Source organism: Symphalangus syndactylus, chromosome 23, assembly GCF_028878055.3.
Source record: "Symphalangus syndactylus isolate Jambi chromosome 23, NHGRI_mSymSyn1-v2.1_pri, whole genome shotgun sequence".
Lineage (NCBI taxonomy): Eukaryota > Metazoa > Chordata > Mammalia > Primates > Hylobatidae > Symphalangus > Symphalangus syndactylus.
The window spans coordinates 63,853,387-63,865,035 of NC_072445.2; the positions used below are offsets into that span (position 1 = coordinate 63,853,387).

An 11,649-nucleotide genomic window follows, 5' to 3' on the forward strand; every position below is an offset into this window, starting at 1 on the left:
TTCGCTATTTTCATTCAGAATGTAAGACTATTCAAAGTATAGAATTTGCGATCTTTCAACTACAGCTGTTCTGCAGTTTAAGCAAACACCATAAATGAAAATAATGACTTTTGCCAATTGAACTGAAGATTCTCTATCCAGAAAATAATGTAGAAAATCCAGGCCGGGTGTGGTGGCTCATGCCTGTAATCCCAGCACTTTGAGAGATTGGGAGAGGAGGACTGCTTGAGCTCACCCATGAGTTCGAGACCAAGCTGGGCAACATGGTAAGATCCCATCTCTACAAAATTAAAACAACAGCAACAAAAACTAAAAAAGTCCAATCTACCTCCTCAAAGAAGGCAAATTGTTTTTGTTTTGATTTTTTTTTAAGACAGAGTCTTGCTCTGTTGCCTAGGCTGGAGTGCGGTGGCGCAATCTCGGCTCACTGCAACCTCTGCCTCCCACGTTCAAGGGATTCTCCTGCCTCAGCCTCCCAAGTAGCTGGGACCACAGGCGCATGCCACCACACCCGGCTAATTTTTTTTTTATTTTTAGTAGAGACAGGGTTTCACCATGTTAGCCAGGATGGTCTAGATCTCCTGACCTCGGGATCCGCCCATCTCGGCCTCCCAAAGTGCTGGGATTACAGGCGTGAGCCACTGCACCCGGCCAGTAAGGCCAATTGTTATTATTATTCTCATTCTACTAGTGAGACAACTTCAGCAAGGTTTACCTAGTTACCAATAAATAAATAAATAAATAAATGTAGACTGGGGATAATTACATCTCCACAAAAGTTTTCACAACAAAATAACCTCTACTTTTACATGTTTAGAATATAATTCAATTGATTAGTTTTTGTCTCCTAAGAATATACTATATACTCCTTAAAGTAAAATACATCTCAATGTATGTTTCTTTATTTTAGAGTGCCGTGGATACAGAAATTTAATTCCTAAGTCAGCTTTTCAGATAACCCTTAAGAGGATAACACACCCCTTTTTTTGCTTCTGGATAAAAAGTCCCAGCAGTTGCACATTGCTTCTGGGTTTGCAGCTTCACTGCTCTTTGGGCCTTGGTTCAGCAGTCCTGCCTACACCTTGTGACTAAGGTCCACTGGACAAAACCCGATGCAAAAAAAATGGGACAAAAACCAGGTAGGGTGCTCAAGAAGAGTTTGGGCTATACACTCACACAGCTAAATTTCCCTTTGCAGTCTCATCTTTTATTTTATTTTTTCTTGACTTTGCTTGTCTCACTAGCATTCAAACCCAAAGCCCATCCCTTTTAAATCTCCATTCCTCCCTTTCCTCATCACGTGCCTGGGGTGTGAGGTGCCACTGTGCTCATAAGGGAACTGGGCTGCTCTCCTTCTTCTGCTTTGAGGAGGGTCGGTTTTTTTTTTTCCTCTCCTTTTAATAAAGGCCTTTTCACGTTTGTTTCTCAGGCCTTCCTCAAATACAAAACTGTCACTGTCCCCTGCTCCTTCCAACTCTAGGATATCAGCTTCAAACCTTTGTGTGAACTTAGTGGTCAGTAGTAAAACTTTGATAAATGTATGGCAGCCCGGGCATGCATTTGGAAGTCTCAAACCCTAACGCAAAAACGTTTAGTTCGTATTCTCTGAAATAGTAAAAAAACAAACACAGAGCAAAACTCCACCTCCTCCCCAGCTTTCCTTTCACGTCTTGGTTCGGTAATAAGAAAAGTTAATCCACCCCCTAGTGCAACAGCAGCCTCTTTCTCGGCCAGGCTCACCTAGAACATTCACTGCATCATTGCATCCAAGCCAAACTCGGTTACTGAGGCAACTAAGTTTTCCTTCCCAAAGGGTCACAGGGAAACACATCCCTCGGGATCCCCTGGTAACCGTCCACCGATAATGCTGGGGAACCACAACAGCAAATGACTCGCTTTCCAAGGCTGGAGCTGGCCGCCTCGGTCGGCCACAGCGGGGGTGTGCGTGGGGGGTGTGCAGCATCCAGTTACATTCCTGACCCACTTTCGCGTCCCCTCCCTCCCCCTCCTCTTCCTCCTCCTCCCAGGCAGGCCGCGAGGGTGCCAGCGCTCCGAACAGCCACCCGCGAGCACTCCCTAGACCGCTGCCGGCTGGGTGCACCCGGCGTCGGGCACTACGGGGGGGACCCCGAGGGAGCCTGCCCCCACCCCCACCCCCGGCTTCCCTGCGCGCTCCCTCCTCGGTCACACGGACCCGCGAGCACCTGTTGGCGACCTCAGCCCCAAGCCGAGCCCCCTGCCGCCCCCTCTCCACCCTCACGGCAAAGTTCCCTGCGGGAGGGAATGGGAACACTGCCCAGTTCCCGTTCTGTAAACCCCGCTTTGCTTGGAGGGTGCAGGGGCCGGCGGGCGACGCCTGCACAGCTGCTCAGCTTAACAAAGTGCAAAAGCGCCGCAGGGAAGCGGCGACTCGGTGGAGGGGATCCTAACCACCCCCGCCCCCGGCATCACCCGCCTCCCCCGAGGCGGAGCGGGGAGATGGGGTGGGCCCGCCCCCAGCCCAACTCCGCTGGAAACCTGGGCTCCTCGAGGGCGCAGGGTGGGAATGCTGTGGAGTCCCGGCCGGGGCCGCAGGGGCGAGGGCAGGTAGCGGGTGGTGACGGGTGGGTGTGCGTTCCGGGTAGCCCAGTGCAGGAAGGGGGAGGGAAGCTGCCGTCGCAGCTGCAACTTCTGAGCGTGCAGAGCAACTCAGCAACTTTGCCTGCTCCGCGCGCCCCTCCCCCGCGCCACCGGGCCGGGCCGGGCCGGGGACTGCGCGGCGCCTTGGGGGGCAGAGTGGAGGTTCGGGCCAGTGGGGAAGGGACTGGGCTGGGGCTGCGGAAGTGGCACAGCCTCTTGGGGGGCAGGAGTTGGGGGGCGCACCCACGCGCCCCGAGGCTTGGAAAGTACGCCCGGGCCCCGCGCCGCGCACGCACCTCGCAGCCCCCCACCAGCCAGGCCCTCGACTGCCGCTGGGCTCTGCGCGAGGAAGAGGGCGGAAGGATGGCGGCGGAACCATGGAAACTGTGCTGGGTGGATAAATAAGGAGACGGCGTCGCTAGGCCGTCCCGCGCTGCCAGCATCTCGGAAGGCGGATGCAGCGCCCGGGGGAAGCGCGGCCCAGCTCGCACAAGTTGTGCTTCCCGAGCCGCCGCAGGGCTGCTGCCCTCCCGCCCGGCCCCGCGCCGCAGCAGGCCGCTGGCGAGGGCTACGAGGTGTGGGGCAGAGGAGAGTGTGAATGTGACCCCGGGGTCATCAGCTGTTTGTTCCGGGTCTTAAGGACTGCCCAAAGCCCTGGCCGGTCTCGCTAGTCCCAGGTGCGCGTCCCGGAAGGTGGATTCATGTAGTTCAGACATTTCAGAAGCTTCAGTGGGGCTAAATCCAGGAGTACAGGGAACCTGGGACGGCGTGGGATGGTACCCGATGTCCCCGAAGTCGTGCCCACACCCCTTCAGGGCGGCTGCCGGGAGCCGGAATGGCAACAGGGAAGCAGGATGTAAACTGGGAGGCTCTGGCCAGGCCCCGGCCAGGCCCCTGCGCTCAACCGCACCCATTCCCTGCAAGCAAACTTAGCCTCCAACCTTCCTCCCCAGAGCTCTTCATCTGACTCACTGCCGAGTTACTGATGCTCGCTGGCCAAGCCTATTGCCTGTAAAGCTAGAGATTTCAATGGTGGTGTCATGAAGTTTAGTCACTTCAGGGTGTGGGGATCTTCAGACGCAAAGCGGTTATTTCAAGTGAAAGTAAACTACCTGCGCGGAGAAGCCTGGTAACCAGCTGAGTGATTTAATTACATGCCATCTAAATTTAAAGATATTTGCATGTTCATGAGGCCAGCTGGACAGTTACATTGTGACGTGTACCTGGAAATTACTTTTTAACTGGATAAGGTCAATTTATTTCACACCACAAACGGGTGAACAGTATTTCTCTTTTTTAGATTAAACATTTTTGGTTCTTTTACTTCTTTTTCTCTTTTCTCTAATCCCATGACATTATTTTCTTTTACTTCTTAATGAAAAAAAATCACCTTCTACCCTTTTCCTCTGAAATAATTATGAAAGTCTAGGCTAGAGCGTAGTTTTCCAGAATATCATTCCAAAGAACTAAATCTTCAATATGGCCTTAAGTTATATTTGAAAAAAGGGCTCTGTGGTCATATATCACAACACATTTATTCCCAGTTACAGTTTTGAATGTTAACATCTCTGATGTCTTATATTTGGTGCCATCTTAGCATTGGGTCATAGTTTAATTGGCAATGATTTTCTTTCTTAGTGGTCCATAAAATAAGGAAGTTTGAGAAGTGCTGAGTTAAACAAGTTAAATCAAGTGTATTTGTTACACAAGAAATACAGCAGCGTAAGGCCTTTCAGAATCTTTGATGTGCTAAGGTGTTTGTGAATCATCACGAAGAGTTTATAATATGAAAACTTTCCTAAGTATATTTGTTCAGTCACCGTTTTTGTTTTTTGTTTTTGGTGAGGATTTTGCCTAGGGCTAGTATTCCTTCTGGGTGCTGCTGCTCTGCTGCTGTAGGAATTGTGCCAGATTTGAACAGGGTTGAGAGAAATGTTCACGTTTCAAAATGGTGTCATTAGGAATCATCAACTGATAAACTAAATTTTAGTATAATTACCAAAAAGAGACAGAAAGACCACTTGAGGAAACATTTAGAGGCAGAACTGTTCACATTTGGCTGTAATAGAAACTGAATCAGGACCATCTTTAGGGAATTGGTTCCAGTGAACATTTAGTATGTCGGAAAATTCATGCATCTGATATCTCTAATCCATGTTACACTACCTCCTGCATTATTTTAATTTGTAGGAGTTAATAAAAATGTCTTATTTAAATTAGACTGGCACTAAGCTACTCCCCAATTACTTACAAAAAGTCCCCCAAAACATTGTTACAGAAAAATAAGAAAGGGTGGTGAGCACATAAAAGTGTACTCTAGGCTGGGCGTGGTGGCTCACACCTGTAATTCCAGCACTTTGGGAGGCCAAAGCGGGAGGATCACCTGAGGTCAGGAGTTCGAGACCAGCCTGACCAACATGGAGAAACTCCATCTCTACTAAAAATACAAAAAATTAGCTGGCCGTGGTGGCGCATGCCTGTAATCCCAGCTACTCGGGGGGCTGAGGCAGGAGAATCTCTTGAACCTGGGAGGTGGAGGTTGCGGTGAGCCAAAATCCCACCATTGCACTCCAGCCTGGGCAATAAGAGAGAAACTCCATCACAAAAAAAAAAAAAAAGTTCACTCTAATTAAAAAGAAAGAACAAGAGGCATGTACAATTTTCCAAAGACAAATAAAATTGGAGATAGAAGGCCAGATGTGGTGGTTCACACATGTAACCCCAGCACTTTGGGAGGCCAAGGCAGGAGGATCTCTTGAGGACAGGATGAGACCAGCCTGGGGCAACAACACAAGAACCCATCTCTACAAAAAACTTAAAACAAAAAATTAGCTGAGCATGTTGTCACGTGCCCGTGGTCCCAGCTACTCAGGAGGCTGAGGTGGGAGGATTGCTTAAGCCGAGGAGTTTGAAGCTGCAGTGAGCTGTGATCGCACCACTGCCCTCCAGCCTGAGTGACAGAGTGAGATCTTGTCTCTGAAAAAAAACAAAAGACAAACAAAAATTGAGCATAGGAAAGAAAAATCTACCTCACTAATCCCTTACTAAAGGTAAGAAGTAAAGCAGAGATTTTTATAAGCAAATAAAATATCCTACTTAGAATGTTTAAAATACAAATATAAAATGTGAATTTATGTACATTAGCTCATTTCACGGTGCAGTAATCCTGTAAAGTAGATGGAGCCACCATTCTTACCCTCAGGTTGCACACCCTCCCATTCATTTATGTAACAAGCACTTATTGAGAACCTTCCAGGCTCCAGCCAGGACCCTGGACTTTGATGATAGAAAGACAAATATGAGAAAACCCCACTCTCTAGAAGCTCACTTTTGATAGGAGAGATGATATGTAAAATAAATAATTGTAATACAGTGTGACATTAAGGCTTAGAAAGGTTAACGACTTACCCAAGGGCCTAGAGTCAGGATTCAACTAGTCTTATGATTTCATAAGACCCACTCTCTTTTACAATAGACATTCTCTCATTTTTGAAAATAACACCATGCAGATACAGCTTTTGACATAGACATAAAACCAAACGTGTTGAATCTTAAAAGCCAGAAAGAAATTTAGAAATTACATAGGCTAACCCACTCTTTTTACAGGCCTGGAAACTGAGACAAAGAAGGGAGATATACTCAAGGTTATACAGTTATATAACAACCACATGAAGATTAGAATCAAAGCTTCCCCGCCCCCAGCTCTGTGCACTTTAAGGCACTGCCCTATAGTAAGAGACAGTGAGAAGTCTTAATAGAGCCTGTTTCCACTGCTGTGCAGTGTTTGCGCCCATCTCAATAAAGGCCTAGAGTGATTGTTGAATCAGTGATAAAATGTCCCATGACTAAGCACTTATTTAAAGACATTTCTCAGAGGAACTGTAAGGGGATTTCAGCTATGTGAGTTCCTTAAAAACAGCCACTATCCTTAAAAGTTGAAGATACAATTGATTTTAAAAAGTAAACAAATATGGGATGTTTGGGGAAATTTGAATACTATATATTAAAGACTATTAAAGAATTACTGGTTTGAGTATTAGTGAATTTGTGATCATACTGTTTTTTTCAAAGAGTTCTCATGTCTTAGACATACATCATGAAATATTTGCACCAAAATGATGTGATGTCTAGTATTAAAATAATACAGCTTTTTTTTTGGTGGGAGTAGAAAATGAAAAATATAAATGAAATAAGATGCCATGTGCTGAAACTGGGTGGTAGGCATGTGAGAATTCATTATACTATTATCTCTACTTTTGTGTATCTTTAAGAATTTCCAAAATAAAAAGGGCTTCTTTTTTGTCTATATGAAAGAAAAATATTTTCCCTTCATTTTAGTTATGCACGGAAAGGGATACGCTCTATTTATTTCAGCCAGCTAACATTCTTCCTATGGAATATTAAGTTAGTCCCAACGCCACATCATCATGGAATCTATAGTATCATTAAGGGCCTCTTTGTGGCTAAGAAGAGTTGGTGCATTTCTGTTTTTATTACAAGATTTATAGAGCTGGTTTATAATACTGTATTCTTAATTGTATGGGTAATATATTTAAAACACATGTGGTAGCTACAGTTCTAGTTCTATTTTGAATGACTTTGGATTTTTTTCTCTTTCTATTCATATAAGGTGTATCTGCAGCTGGAAACGATCAAAATCTCACAAAGACAACACAATGAATGTGGTTAATTTAAGGGATAGACACCACTGAGGTTATAAGCAAGATCACTATCATTCAATAAATATTTGATTGGCAAAACTTCTGGTTTTGTAGGGAGGTGAAAAACTGTAACGTGGGCTGATTTCTAAGCACACGGAAATGAAACTAATTGCAAGATGAGACTAACTTCACGGGCTCAGATGCTTAGGGGAAAAATATTTTTATTTCACCTTGCTTAAATTTCAGAAAAACACTTGAAGGATGTATTGAGCATCCCTTCCTGCTTTCACATTATATTTCTGCTCTAAGTCAGTGGTTCCCAGTTGGTGGCTAAATACTCCCTCAGGGACACCGAGTTACTGCAAAGGGTCAACAGTGCTTTATGTGCACCCAGCACTTCCTGCAAATGGAATAATAGTACTGGCATATAAAGGCACTCTGTCCAAATGTATGTCTTTGTCATTAATTAATAAATCACAAATTCATTTAAAAGCATTTTTACATTTACACATTTTTACATTATTATTTTGTTATTATGTATCTTTCATTTATGTATTTATTTTTTTGAAACAGAGCCTCCCTCTGTCACCCAGGCTGGAGTGCAGTGGTGTGATCTCGGCTCACTGCAACCCCTGCCTCCTAGGTTCGAGCGATTCTCCTGCCTCAGCTTCCCGAGTAGCTGGGATTACAAGCGCATGCCACTATGCCCAGCTAATTTTTATGTATCTTTTAAATTAATGAATACTAAAGTACAGCTATTGTCTTATATATATGGTGGGGGTCAAAAAAGGAGAAGCAACTCTGATGAGAGAGAAAATCAATTTAGTAAAGCAGGCATTCTTTCTCTCTCTCTCTCTTTCTCTCTGTCTTTATTTTATGTAACACATAATTTTTTGATTGATTTTTATGGGATATAACGGTGTTGGGGATAACTCTATGCTCTCATCACATTTGTTTTATCATTTGGCTATCAAAACTGGAAGCTCCAAACATCTCTTCTTTGCACCTAATCTACTTTGGTGCCCAAAGCCAAGAAAAGGTTTTACAATCCATGCACACTATCAGACCTGAAATACTCAAGATCTACGTGTCTGCTGGAACTTTTTATGGTCATGAAAACAAAATTGAGTGGTACTCGTCAGAAACACAAATGGTGCTCATAGTGACTCAGAGGGTTTTATTACTAAGTACATTTTTACTCTGAATTTCTCTACTTGCCCTGTATAATTTTCCCTTCAGCAGGGTATCTTTTTTTTTTTTTTTTTTAAGGGTCTTTAGTCTTGGATTATTACAGCAAGCAAACAAGCAGATGGCATCATTGCTGAGCAGGGTTCCAGTGCGAAGGATGATATACACTGAGCTCCCAAATCATAATTGAAGGTGGGATTAGTTGGAAGAATCTTGTTTATTAACAAAATCCTCTTCATTTATTTTATTCCCCAATAATAATTTGCCACTTACTAAGCCCTTATTCTGCACCTGGCATTTTATGCTAATCTTCACGACAACCCTAAGAGGCAAATCTTCTTCTTCCATATTTTACAGATGAGGAATCTACACTTAACAAGGTTAAGTAATTTAAGGTCATGCAGCCAGTGAGTGACAGAATTAGAATTAGAACCCAAGTCTGTGACTCCAAAGCCCTAACTAGCACAGATGGGGCTTCCTCACCCACTCTTAGATGTAATGCTTTGAACCCCTGGTTATCTTTGCAAAGTCAAGAATTGCTGTAAACTGAGCCCAAATAAGGACAGCTGTCTCCTTAGCATCATTAGTCACTTCTTCCTTCATCACTTCCCAGTGGATAGGAGGTTAGTAAGTGGCTTAACCGCTACCGAGATCATCTGCACACACCATGCACAGATGGCACAGGGCTAGATGTGACTTAACCTAATTATTCTGCCCTTTCTGGCTTTTACTTCTAGAAACAGTCATCAAAAAAAGGGAGACTTTGAAAGACTTATTTAGGCCTCTCTACCTGAAAGAAGAGGAAATTATTTTGGAGGCAAATGAATTTCTAACTTTCCTGAAAGAAAGGGAGATTTTTTTTTTTATGACTTGTCTGAGGAGAAGTCAATGAAGAGGCCATTGCACACAATAGCTGTTAAGTCACAAGTAACATGTGCACCCTGGAAGATTCCACTATTTGGCACGTATGGTGGCTAAAAAAGTGGAGAATCTTCTTGGTTTCTCTTCCCACCCAGCCTTTCTTAGGTACTTTGAAGAGAACTCACCTCTCACTTTCTATGAGCTTTTTAGGACCCTGAGCCATATTACCATCAGCTAAAGTCTTTATTTATTTTTAATTCTTGAGACAGAGTCTCGCTCTGTCGCCCAGGTTGGAGTGCAGTGGCACAATCTCGGCTCACTGCAACCTCCGCCTCCCGGTACAAGTGATTCTCTGGCCTCAGCCTCCCGAGTAGCTGGGATTACAGGTGCCTGCCACCATGCCTGGCTAATTTTTGTATTTTTTGTAGAGACGGGGTTTCACCATGTTGGCCAGGGTGATCTCGAACTCCTGAGCTCAGCTGATCTGCCCACCTCAGCCTCCCAAAGTGCTGGGATTACAGGCATGAGCCACTGCGCCCAGCCAATAATGAAGTCTTTAACTGGCCATTTTCCTCAGTATATTTTTTCCTCAGCATGTCCACTTCAAGATGGATGAAGAGGCAGCCTCTAACCACCCCAACTTTAAATCTGGTAGGATTGTCTGCCAGAAATAAACCCCTCTCTTTAGGAAGACAAAAGCCAGGTGTTTCAGGCTGACAGCTTCTGACATCTTCCCTACACTACATAAATCGTCACCACTCGCTGGGTAGACAAATAAGAGGAAGCCACTTAAAAAGTTTTTCAAAAAGTAGAAAAAGTTATTCAAAAAGTAGAGATGGGGGTCTTGTTATGTTACCCAGGCTGGTCTTGAACTCCTGGCCTCAGGTGATCCTCCTGCTTTGGCCTCCCAAAGTGCTGGGATTACAGGTGTGAGCCACCGTGCCTGCCTGGAAGCCACTTATATTTGAGAGTTGGGAGGAAGGGATGGCTTTCTGGAACCAAGGAAGCAGCAAGGCAGCAGGGCAGGGAGCAGGTGCTACTGGCAGGTGGCCGGCACTGCTGCTGGCCTGGAGGGTGAGGGAGAGCAGGAAGACAGGCAGACTAAGAGGCTGCATGCTTTGTGGAAATAGCTGAAAATAGAACCTGAGGTTAGGCCCTGAGAATTCGACTCCTGCTAATGGCAAAGAGAGAAGCCAAGGTCTTCTGTACATAAGACCAAGGCAACAAATAGGGCCTTTGCACACCCTGGGTCTGGCCTGCCTGCCTAGGATGCCAGCTCTCAGCCCTGACTTGTGGAAAGAGCTCAACTTTCTATTTTTTTATTTTATTATTATTATTATTTTAATACGGAGTCTCACTCTGTTGCCAGGCTGGAGTGTGGTGGCGGGCTCTCATTACAACCTCTGCCTCCTGGGTTCAAGCAATTCTCCTGCCTCAGCCCCCCGAGTAGCTGGGACTACAGGCGCCCGCCACCATGCCCAGTTAATTTTTATATTTTTAATAGAGACGGAGTTTCACCATGTTGGCCAGGCTCGTCTTGAACTCCTGACCTCAGGTGATCCACCCGCCTCGGCCTCCCAAAGTGCTGGGATTACAGCATGGTGAGCCACTGTGCCCAGCAACTTTTTAATAATTTGTCTTCTTGATGAATAACAAAGCTATCTAAGTAAAAAGATGCGCGTGTGTCTCTGTGTGTGTGTGTGTGTTTCACCTACTTGGTTGATTTGGGTCACAGTTGCAGTTTACGCTGTGCCTCTAAATTTTATTTGGAAGAAAAAGCAATATTTCTTTTGCTTCCTTTTTCTTTTTCTTTCTCTGTCCTGCTTTTAGGCAAGAAAGCAATATTTCATATCACAAATTCAGCTGCTGCTGCTGACAGACAGTTTGCTCTGACTGTTCTTCACCAGACGAGGCAGGTTAAACTCTTGTCAGCCATATGTTGATTTGTTAACACTACCCATGTCCCAGGTAGCAGGCTCAGATGGGTCTCAAAATAGACCAGGCACACATGGCTGATAAGATCCCAGTGGGCAGAAGATAATGTTACACCATCTATGACATAACCTCTACAATAATCACTGCTGCCCTTTGCTCCAGAGTCCAGCTCCAGTGCATGCAAAAGTGGAAAGTCCTCAAACAGTGGGGGGTTTAGTGTGTGTGTGCTTTCCTTGAAATTGGTTAAACTTCCACTCAGCTTTGGAAGCTTCTAATAAGCGGTTCACAGCCTTTTCTTCTCTTTCTTCTCCTTTTTTGCTTCAGTGGGATGGATGGCCAAACAAACTTTCTGGTGGCTGTTAAGAAGAACAAAATTCTTTGCAGA

At 45.0% G+C, this 11,649-nt stretch overlaps 1 protein-coding gene across 1 annotated transcript in view; it reads right to left on the minus strand.

The window, feature by feature from the left end:
- Positions 1-2,639, minus strand: part of RREB1 (ras responsive element binding protein 1) — a 202,491-nt gene extending 199,852 nt beyond the window's left edge. The window contains exon 1 of the mRNA XM_063632936.1: positions 2,518-2,639. The gene's annotated coding sequence lies outside the window, so the exon portion shown is untranslated. The remainder of the gene's footprint in view (positions 1-2,517) is intronic.
- Between the last annotated feature and the right edge of the window lie 9,010 nt (positions 2,640-11,649).